The 8,838-nt window shown below is 61.1% G+C and overlaps 1 non-coding gene and 2 pseudogenes across 1 annotated transcript; all 3 read left to right on the top strand.

Annotated features, from left to right (window-relative positions):
* Positions 1–716: 716 nt before the first annotated feature.
* On the top strand, positions 717–2,769 carry LOC147466548 (small subunit ribosomal RNA). The gene has a single exon (XR_015190848.1). It is a non-coding gene; the product is annotated as a small subunit ribosomal RNA (ribosomal RNA).
* A 532-nt stretch (positions 2,770–3,301) lies between these two features.
* Positions 3,302–3,469, top strand: LOC147466547 (5.8S ribosomal RNA; annotated as a pseudogene).
* Positions 3,470–5,234: 1,765 nt separating this feature from the next.
* On the top strand, positions 5,235–8,838 carry LOC147466546 (large subunit ribosomal RNA; annotated as a pseudogene; the record flags this gene model as incomplete).

The following is an 8,838-nucleotide window of genomic DNA, read 5'->3' as shown; positions in this document are numbered from 1 at the left end:
AACCAGTCCTCGCGCCGCCGACGGCCGGCCGGGCCCTGCCCTTCATATATGCGGCTGCCCCCCCTTCTCTGTTTCCGTTCGGAATTGTTTCCCGAGTGCCCTTCGCGGCCTCACCCTCGCGCGGTCCGCCCTTGGGTCTGTACTCCCGTCGGCCACGGCCGGTAACGCCGAGTTAGATCCCGGGTGTGCGTAACCTGCGACGAGAGGAAGCTCTTTCGGCAATCACCGTCTTTGATCCGCCCATGTGATTGACATGGTTTTTCCTTTTTGGAACTTGCTCGACGCTCGGGTGCCTTCCCCCCCCTTGCTGTCGGGCTGGGCCCACGCCTTGGGCGCTGCCCCTCCTCCTCCTGATTTTCGTCCCGCCTCTCCTCTGGAGTCTCCTACGCGGGGCCTCTGCCCCTTTTTGGGCTCGGCCACGGTAGGAAGAATGGAGGACGACGACTCGGGCGCTGGCGGACGGGCCAGTGGCTTGGGATGCCAAGCTCTTTTGGAGGGTGCGTGCTTCGGGGTGGGCCTTTTACTTGGAGGTCAGCGCCCGGGAGGGGGCATGTCGCGGCCGTGCTCTTTTGTTCTGGCCCGGCGAGTTCCCCCTTTTCCCCTGGTAGCGGCGCCGATGGCCCCTTTTTTGAACGCCCTCGAAAAACTCGCCAGCTCGCTCTCTCTCTCTCTCTCTCTCTCTCTGAGACGACTGGTGTGGTGTTATTGCTATGTGCTACCTGGTTGATCCTGCCAGTAGTCATATGCTTGTCTCAAAGATTAAGCCATGCATGTGTAAGTACAGGCCGACTTAAGGCGAAACCGCGGACGGCTCATTAAATCAGATACAACTCATTGGATCTCTGCTGAACCGCATTACTTGGATAACTGTGGTAATTCTAGAGCTAATACATGCCTTTGGAGTCTCCGACCGCGAGGGAGGAGCGCTTTTATTAGACCAAAACCCCTGGGCGCGCGGCTCGCGAGGGCCGCGCGCCTGACTCTCTTGGTGAAACAGAATAACTTTTGCCGAGCGCACGACCCCTCCCTGACGGGTTGGGTCGGCGCCGCGTCCTGCAGGCGTCTGCCTTATCAGCTCTCGATTGTAGGTTAAACGCCTACAATGGCTATCACGGGTAACGGGGAATCAGGGTTCGATTCCGGAGAGGGAGCCTGAGAGACGGCTACCACATCTAAGGAAGGCAGCAGGCGCGCAAATTACCCACTCCCGGCACGGGGAGGTAGTGACGAAAAATACTGTTGCGAGCCCCGAACGGGGCTTCGCAATTGGAATGAGTACACTTTAAATCCTTGTACGAGGATCAAGTGGAGGGCAAGTCTGGTGCCAGCCGCCGCGGTAATTCCAGCTCCACTAGCGTATATTAAAGTTGTTGCGGTTGAAACGCTCGTAGTTGGAACTCTGCTCCGGACCGGCGGTCCGCCTTAGCGGCGGTCACTGCCGGGTTCCGAGCTGTGTCCCCGCCGGCTTGCAGGGGGTTTGTATGCCCTTAACCGGGTGTCCCCTTGTGGCCGGCACGTTTACTTTGAAAAAATTAGAGTGCTCAGAGCAGGCTGACGATTGCTTACAGCCCGAATGGTCGTGCATGGAATGATGGAAGAGGACCTCGGTTCTATTTTGTCGGTTTTTCGGAACCCGAGGTAATGATTAAGAGAAGCAGACGGGGGCATTCGTACTGCGACGCCAGAGGTGAAATTCTTAGACCGTCGCATGACGACCTAATGCGAAAGCATCTGCCAAGGATGTTTTCATTGATCAAGAACGAAAGTTAGAGGTTCGAAGGCGATCAGATACCGCCCTAGTTCTAACCTTAAACGATGCTGACTAGCGATCCGCCGCAGTTATTCCCATGACCCGGCGGGGAGCTTCCGGGAAACCAAAGTCTTTGAGTTCCGGGGGAAGTATGGTTGCAAAGCTGAAACTTAAAGGAATTGACGGAAGGGCACCACCAGGAGTGGAGCCTGCGGCTCAATTTGACTCAACACGGGGAAACTCACCAGGCCCGGACACCGGAAGGATTGACAGAATGAAGGCTCTTTCTCGATTCGGTGGGTGGTGGTGCATGGCCGTTCTTAGTTGGTGGAGTGATCTGTCTGGTTAATTCCGATAACGAACGAGACTCTAGCCTGCTAAATAGTCGACGGGTCTCGTCCTCGCGCCGCCTTCCAGGGCGGCGACGAGTCCCTAAAGCCGGGCCGGGTGCGGCCCGCGCGCGGGCGGCGGTGGTTGCGCGTGCGGGGTTCTGCCTCGTTGCGCGTGGCTGCTCCTCCGCCGCGGTGTTCGCCCCGGCTTCGGAAACTGGCGTCCGCTTCGCAATCTTCTTCTTAGAGGGATAAGCGGCAGCAAAAAATATACTAGCCGCACGAGAGATTGAGCCATAACAGGTCTGTGATGCCCTTAGATGTTCTGGGCCGCACGCGCGCTACAATGGAGAGTTCAGCGAGCTGTCCCCGCTCCGAGAGGAGCGGGTAACCTCGTGAAAGCTGTCCGTAAAGGGGATTGGGGCTTGCAAATGTTCCCCATGAACGAGGAATTCCCAGTAGGCGCAATTCACCAGATTGCACCGATTTAGTCCCTGCCCTTTGTACACACCGCCCGTCGCTACTACCGATTGAATGGTCTAGTGAGGGCACCGGACTGGCGCCCTTGGAGCCGCTGCTGCCCGTCAGTCAGCGCCCTCGGGTCGACGGAAAGGTGTCCAAGCTGGGTCATTTAGAGGAAGTAAAAGTCGTAACAAGGTTTCCGTAGGTGAACCTGCGGAAGGATCATTACCGACCCGAGATCGTTCGTTCGTTCGTTCGTTCGATCGAGAGTGCTCGCTAGCTTTTGGCTGGCTTGCCCAATCGCGGTCCGTCGAGAGGGGGCCGTGAGGACCCCTCCCGGCTTGGAAGGGCGGGCCCTGTCGAAGGAAATAATGCAGCGGTGGACGTACCGTGCATCGGCCCTTCTTCTTCTTCTTCTTTCGAACGCCATTACGGGGGGCTCTCGGGACGGCTCCCGGCTCTCCTCCTCCTTATGATGATAGGCTCTGGTACCCCTCTGTCTCTCTCTCGCTGTAGGAGGGAAAGGAGGCGGGTGGAGCTTAAAAAAAAAAAAAGGTGGAGGCGCCGAACCCCAAAGTTAATCTCTTTCCCGCCCCGCCTGGGTTACCGGGACTTTTCGTGGCCAGCTGGGATCGACGACGTCCGTGTCGCGGTCTGTGCTTAGCTTTTGTTTTTTCAAACGAGTTGTTTACTTCCCCTCGGCCCCTGGTCGGGTGGGAGGCGAGCGAGTCGCGTGCGAACTCGAAAAAAACCTCTCCAAGACTCTTAACGGGGGATCACTTGGCTCGTGGGTCGAGGAAGACCGCGGCAAAAAGCGTAGTCTGATGGCTATCGCAATTGTCCCGTGATTCCATCGACGTGTCGAACGCACATTGCGGCGGCCCTGTGCCTTCTTCGAAGGACGGCCGCCACCCTCCCTCGAGTGTCGTGACGTTGCCTACCGGGAGACAGTATGGACGGCTGCGGCGGCCCCCCCGCCGCCCGTTCTCCGGTAGGCCGACACAGTGTTTCTGTTGAGAGTGAGGCGAAAGATCGCCGTGCGGGGGCCTCCGTGCCGGACGGCCAGCGGGCGGGGGACTGCATGCATGCATGCATGCATGCGTGCGGCCCCCAGAAGCTGGCCAAAAGGTGTGGAGGCCTGCTAAGCACCATGGGGCCCGTCGTCCATTAGCGACGGCGGGCTGTTGACCTTGCCGTGGGTGCGAGGCCGGGGGGCTCGTCCCCTTTGCCTTTGCACCGCTAGGCGCCCTGGGGAGTTCGCTGGACTTCCGAAGGAAGGCGCTCGGGAGAGAGGTGTGGGAGGTTGTTCTCCACGTCCCCGCCTCGCTAAAGTCCCTTGCGTTGTCCAGACGTTCCCTTAAGACCCTATTCCTCGATGAGCGATGGTTCGCCGGGCGGCGCGCGATGGTCGCAAGACCCCCCGCCGCCGCCCTCCTCCTCCTCCTCCTCCTCCTTCCTTCTACCCGGGGGATGTAAGCCGGAGAGGTTCCTCCCCTCTGCCCGGCCAGCCAGCCAGCCAGCCAGCGCCGGCCTCTTCTCTTTTTGCCGCTCCTCCCTGCCCCCTCCCTCCGCGAGGGGTCTCTCTCTCTCGTGCGCTCCGCGTTGCCGCTTTGTCGGACAAGGAAAAGAGGGGGGAGGCTCTCTCAAGGGCTCGGAGGGGTGCGTGTGCTGGAGCGCGTTGGGAAGCAGGCTGGCAGGCGAGCAGGCAGGGCCGGCCAGGCCAGACCAGACCAGTGTCTGACGAGAGAGAAACGTCACGAAAAGGCTTTAGCCGGCTTGGGCCGGTTATTGCTTTTGGGTTGAGGAGCCGCTCCGCGCCAAAGTCTCTGTTGGCGGGGTTAAGGCGCTGCATAAGAAGGTGCGGGCCCTGGGGGTGGGGCGAGGCCGCATGGCGCGCCCCCATACGTCCAGGTGTTCCCATGACCGTCCTTAACCCCCCACCTCCCCGGCTGGGCGGAGGTAACCTGTCGCCAGAAAAAAAGCTCCGGCTCTCCTCGTCGGTAGTGGACGGCTAGCCGGCTAATCCAAAAAAGGGCGGCGGGAAGAGACGGCCGTGTCTCTCTCCCGTCACGTCCCCGTCCCCTTCCCCGTTTCCTTGACCAGGACGACAAACCCGCTTGGAAGGCTTAGGGTGTTCGTGGGTCTCGGTTTTTGAGCGTGCGGCGGGCGCGGGCGCGGGCGATTGGTTTGGGTCGAGGCGCTGCATAAGAAGGTGCGGGCCCTGGGGGTGGGGCGAGGCCGCGAGGCGCGCCCCTATACGCCCAGGTGTTCCCTTGACCGTCCTCCCCTACCCGGCCCCCCCCGTCGCACCAGAGGGAGCTGACGCAAGAGAGAGAGCGCGAGCGAGCTTGATGATGACAGTGAGCGGCGGCAGGAGGAGTTTTGGCTTCCCAATGTCTGGGTGAGAGAGCGAGCGAGGAAAAAAAAAGCGAATGAGCCATCTTGGACCCTTTTTCTTTTGTGCCTTGGGCGGCCGATTTTTCGGCCGGCGAAAAAGAAGGGGGAAGAGCGAGCAGCGAGTCCCTTCGCGAGCGAGCCAGTCGCTGGCCACGCCGCCGTTGCGTGAGCCGGGGGGGTGGGGTGAGCAGCAGCAGCAGCCGCCCCTCCCCCCGCCATGGAAGGACTGCGCTGGTCATGTCTCGCGTTCTGGGGCTCGCTAAAGCTCTGTGAATGCTTGTCATTCTTCTTCTTGACGACCTCGAGTGGAGGGAGATGACCCGCCCAATTTAAGCATATTAATGAGCGGAGGAAAAGAAACCAACCGGGATTCCCTGAGTAAGTGCGACCGAAACGGGAAGAGCCCAGCGCAAAGCCTCGCGTCCCTTAACAGGGGGCTCGAGGGGTGCTGCGTTGGGGAGAGGTCCTGCACGCGCTCCCGCGCCGCCTAAGTTGTGCATGAATGACTCCAATACCCAGGGAGGGTGTCAGGCCCGTGTGGCGGAAGTCGTACCCTTCCTCGTTCGCGGGGAGGGGGGTTTCGGGAGTGCGGAACGGGCCTCTCCTTAGAGTCGGGTTGCCTGAAACCGCAACCTAAAGCAGGTGGTAAACTCCATCTAAGGCTAAATACGACCACGAGACCGATAGCGAACAAGTACCGTGAGGGAAAGTTGAAACAGAACCCTGTAGAGAGAGTTCAAGAGAACGTGAAACCGTTAAGAGGCTAAACGGGCGGAGATTCGAAGATCGAACTGGGGGGATTCAGTTCGACGGTTTGTCCGGGAGACGGCAGCGGGTTTAGTTGGCGGCTGCGGGTCCGTTCTCCGGGCCCTGCGGCCGTCGCGACCTCCCTTTCTCTCGATCCTTCGGGGTCGGGGGAGGCAGGGGGGCGCGGCCCGCCGCCTGCCCGGCGCCGGCGGGCGATCTTCCCCCCGCAGTAGGTCGCCGCGACGCGTTGGGGTTTGGGGCGTCTGAGGCCCGGGTTCTGGCAGGAACCGGCGGCGCGTGCCGCGTGTCGGGAGATGGGGTTTCTCGCCCCTCTGTCGCCGCGGCGTTCCAGCGCGCTCGTCCGGGGATCCCCCGGCGTCCTCGTCTTGCTCCCCCGACGGTCACTCCTCCGGGGCGCCGGGCCGGCTATCAACGCCGCCCGGTTTTTTTTTGCCTTCGCGGCGTGCAAAGAGTCGATCCTCCACCCGACCCGTCTTGAAACACGGACCAAGGAGTCCAACATGTATGCGAGTCAATGGGCGCACTAAACCCACGGGCGCAATGAAAGTGATTGGGCCGATCCCTCGGCGAGCGGGCGGCCGCGCGCACCCGGACGGAGTGACTGACTTTCCTCCCCGGGACGGCGCGGAGTCCCGCTTCCGCTCCCGCACGCCGGGGTCCCTTCCTTCGGGCGGGGGCCTTTCGGGGGGCGCAGGCCCGGGACTCGCCATGACGAACGGGCGCCGCCGCCCTCCCCGGGCGGGTTTCCGGCGTCCGGATGTGTCGGCGGGTACCCAGAGCATAAATGTTGGGACCCGAAAGATAGTGAACTATGCTTGGCCAGGATGAAGCCAGGGGAAACCCTGGTGGAGGTCCGAAGCGTTTCTGACGTGCAAATCGATCGCCAGAGCTGAGTATAGGGGCGAAAGACCAATCGAACTATCTAGTAGCTGGTTCCCTCCGAAGTTTCCCTCAGGATAGCTGGCGCTCATGTCGAACGAGTTCCATCCGGTAAAGCGAATGACTAGGGGTGTTGGGGACGAAATGTCCTCAGCCCATTCTCAAACTTTAAATGGGTGAGGTGCCGGGCTTGCTTCGCTGAAGCCCCGGACGAGAATCGGAGTGCCTAGTGGGCCAATTTTGGTAAGCAGAACTGGCGCTGTGGGATGAACCAAACGTGGAGTTAAGGGGCCTAAATGGATGCTAATTCCGATCCCATGGAAGGGAGTTGCTTGCTATAGACAGCAGGACGGTGGCCATGGAAGTTGGAATCCGCTAAGGAGTGTGTAACAACTCACCTGCCGAAGCAAGTAACCCCGAAAATGGCATGGCGCTCAAGCATCCTCCCGATACTCTACCGCCGGGCGCACTATTGGCTGCGACGAGGAGGTCTCGAGGCCCCGGCGAGTAGGAGGGCGCGGTGGTGAGCGTAGAAGGATACGGCGTGAGCCGGTCTGGAGCCGCCACCGGTGCGGATCTTGGTGGTAGTAGCAAATGCTCGAGCAAGCCGGACCCTCGTTGACCGAAGCGGAGGAGGGTTCCCCGCCAACATCGCTTGGTCGTGGTTAAGTCGGCCCTTAGTCCGAGGATAGCTTCCCTCCCATCCCCTGGAAAATGCCACAAGAAAGCAGTGGTGGAGCGCGGCGGCGGCAGGAGGCGGCGGCTGTTGTTGTTGGTCGTCGCCGCCGCCGCCGAGGCCTCCTCCTGTTTTTGCGTGGGGGTAGAGTCGGCACGAGCCGGTGGAGCGAGCCATGACCGGCTGTTTTTGCCTGTTGGGTCTGGCGAGCTCTCGGTTTGTCGGCGCCGGTCGAGCTCCCGAGTCTTAGTCTGAAAGCGGCGGGGTACGGCGCCACGGCCTTTGGCGGCCGTGGTTCCGCTCCTGTCTTCCTCCCCTGTCATGGCGGATGCAGCAATGCAGCCTACGCTGCCGCTGACTCTGACGAGGGGGCTCGCCTGTGGGCGGGGCGGCACCACGTCCCGCCGCCGGCGTCTTGGCGAGCTCTTGTGCCTCCTGAAGGGCGGGCATCCCTCCCGCCCTCTCGAGCGAGCGAGCGAGCCACGACTCCCCCCATCATCGGTTTGCCGTGACGCAATGACAGGACTAGCAAAAGACGAGGAGGGGCCTGGTCGGAGGTCCTCTCCTCCTCTATCCCTCTCTCTGTTGGAAGGCTAAGAGAGAACGGAAAAATCAGTCCGGCAGATTGCGGGCTAAAGGGAATGCGGTCAAAATCCCGTGACCTGCCCCGTGGGAAGACAGAACCCGCGCGCGGGTCAGTGCGGGTGGTTGCCGCCGACGGCCGGAACGTCCTCCGACGGTACCCGCGTCGGACGAGTCTCGTACTCTGCCTGGCGCGGGGTGCCGGAGGGCGGGATGGTGTCGGTTTGAACCTCCTCCCCTCTGATGGCAGAGGGCGCCTATCGATATGATAAAGGGTTCTCCTCCCTCCCTTCTTCAATCTCTCGCGGGGGGGGCGAGCCGGTCCCGGCTCCGGGGTTCTCTTATGTCCCCCGTGCGCCAGCGGCCGCCTAGAGTCGAACACGCCTGCTTGTCGATCCTTTGACCAAAGCCTGATTTTTTTCTTGAAAGAGTGGACGACGGACGGCGGCGGAGACGACGGATGGCGGCGGCTGCTGGCCCCCCCTCCCCCTTTTCTCTTCCGTGCAGCACGCCTGCGTGCAGCCTTCCTGAAGTAATCGCATCGATGGGGTCTCGTTTACCCCGAGCAGCGCCCCAAAAGTGGCGAGGGTGATGATGATGATGATGATGATGATGATGGTAGAAACGGTGGTTCTGGAGGTAGGGCAGTGCTCCCGGCAACGGGCAGACTCGTTCGCCGACGCCGGCGGTAGCCCGGGCAAGAGCTTTCTTCTCTTTTTTAGGCTGCCGGAGGCCCCCTAGTTCGTTCACATTGAGTGGGGGTCGTTGGCCGTAACAGCCATACGTGAGATTGTATAGAGTGTGGAAGCAATTCTCGCTGTTGCGATCGCCACCGGTTCGCCGTAGAGCACCGCGCAAATAAGCGCTTGGTGTCCCGTGCGCTACCGCCGGCCCTTGAAAAGGTGAATAGGGTTTACCTCTCCGGAACCAACCAACCAACCAACCAACCAACCAAACCGAACCCGAAAGTGAAGAGCTAGAAGGTCTTAATGATT

Source organism: Penaeus japonicus, unplaced genomic scaffold (assembly GCF_977035675.1).
Source record: "Penaeus japonicus unplaced genomic scaffold, GWHDUDI00000001_assembly GWHDUDI00000058, whole genome shotgun sequence".
Taxonomy (NCBI): Eukaryota; Metazoa; Arthropoda; class Malacostraca; order Decapoda; family Penaeidae; genus Penaeus; species Penaeus japonicus.
The sequence above is the reverse complement of the archived record's forward strand: the minus strand, read 5'-3'. Positions and strand labels throughout refer to the sequence as shown.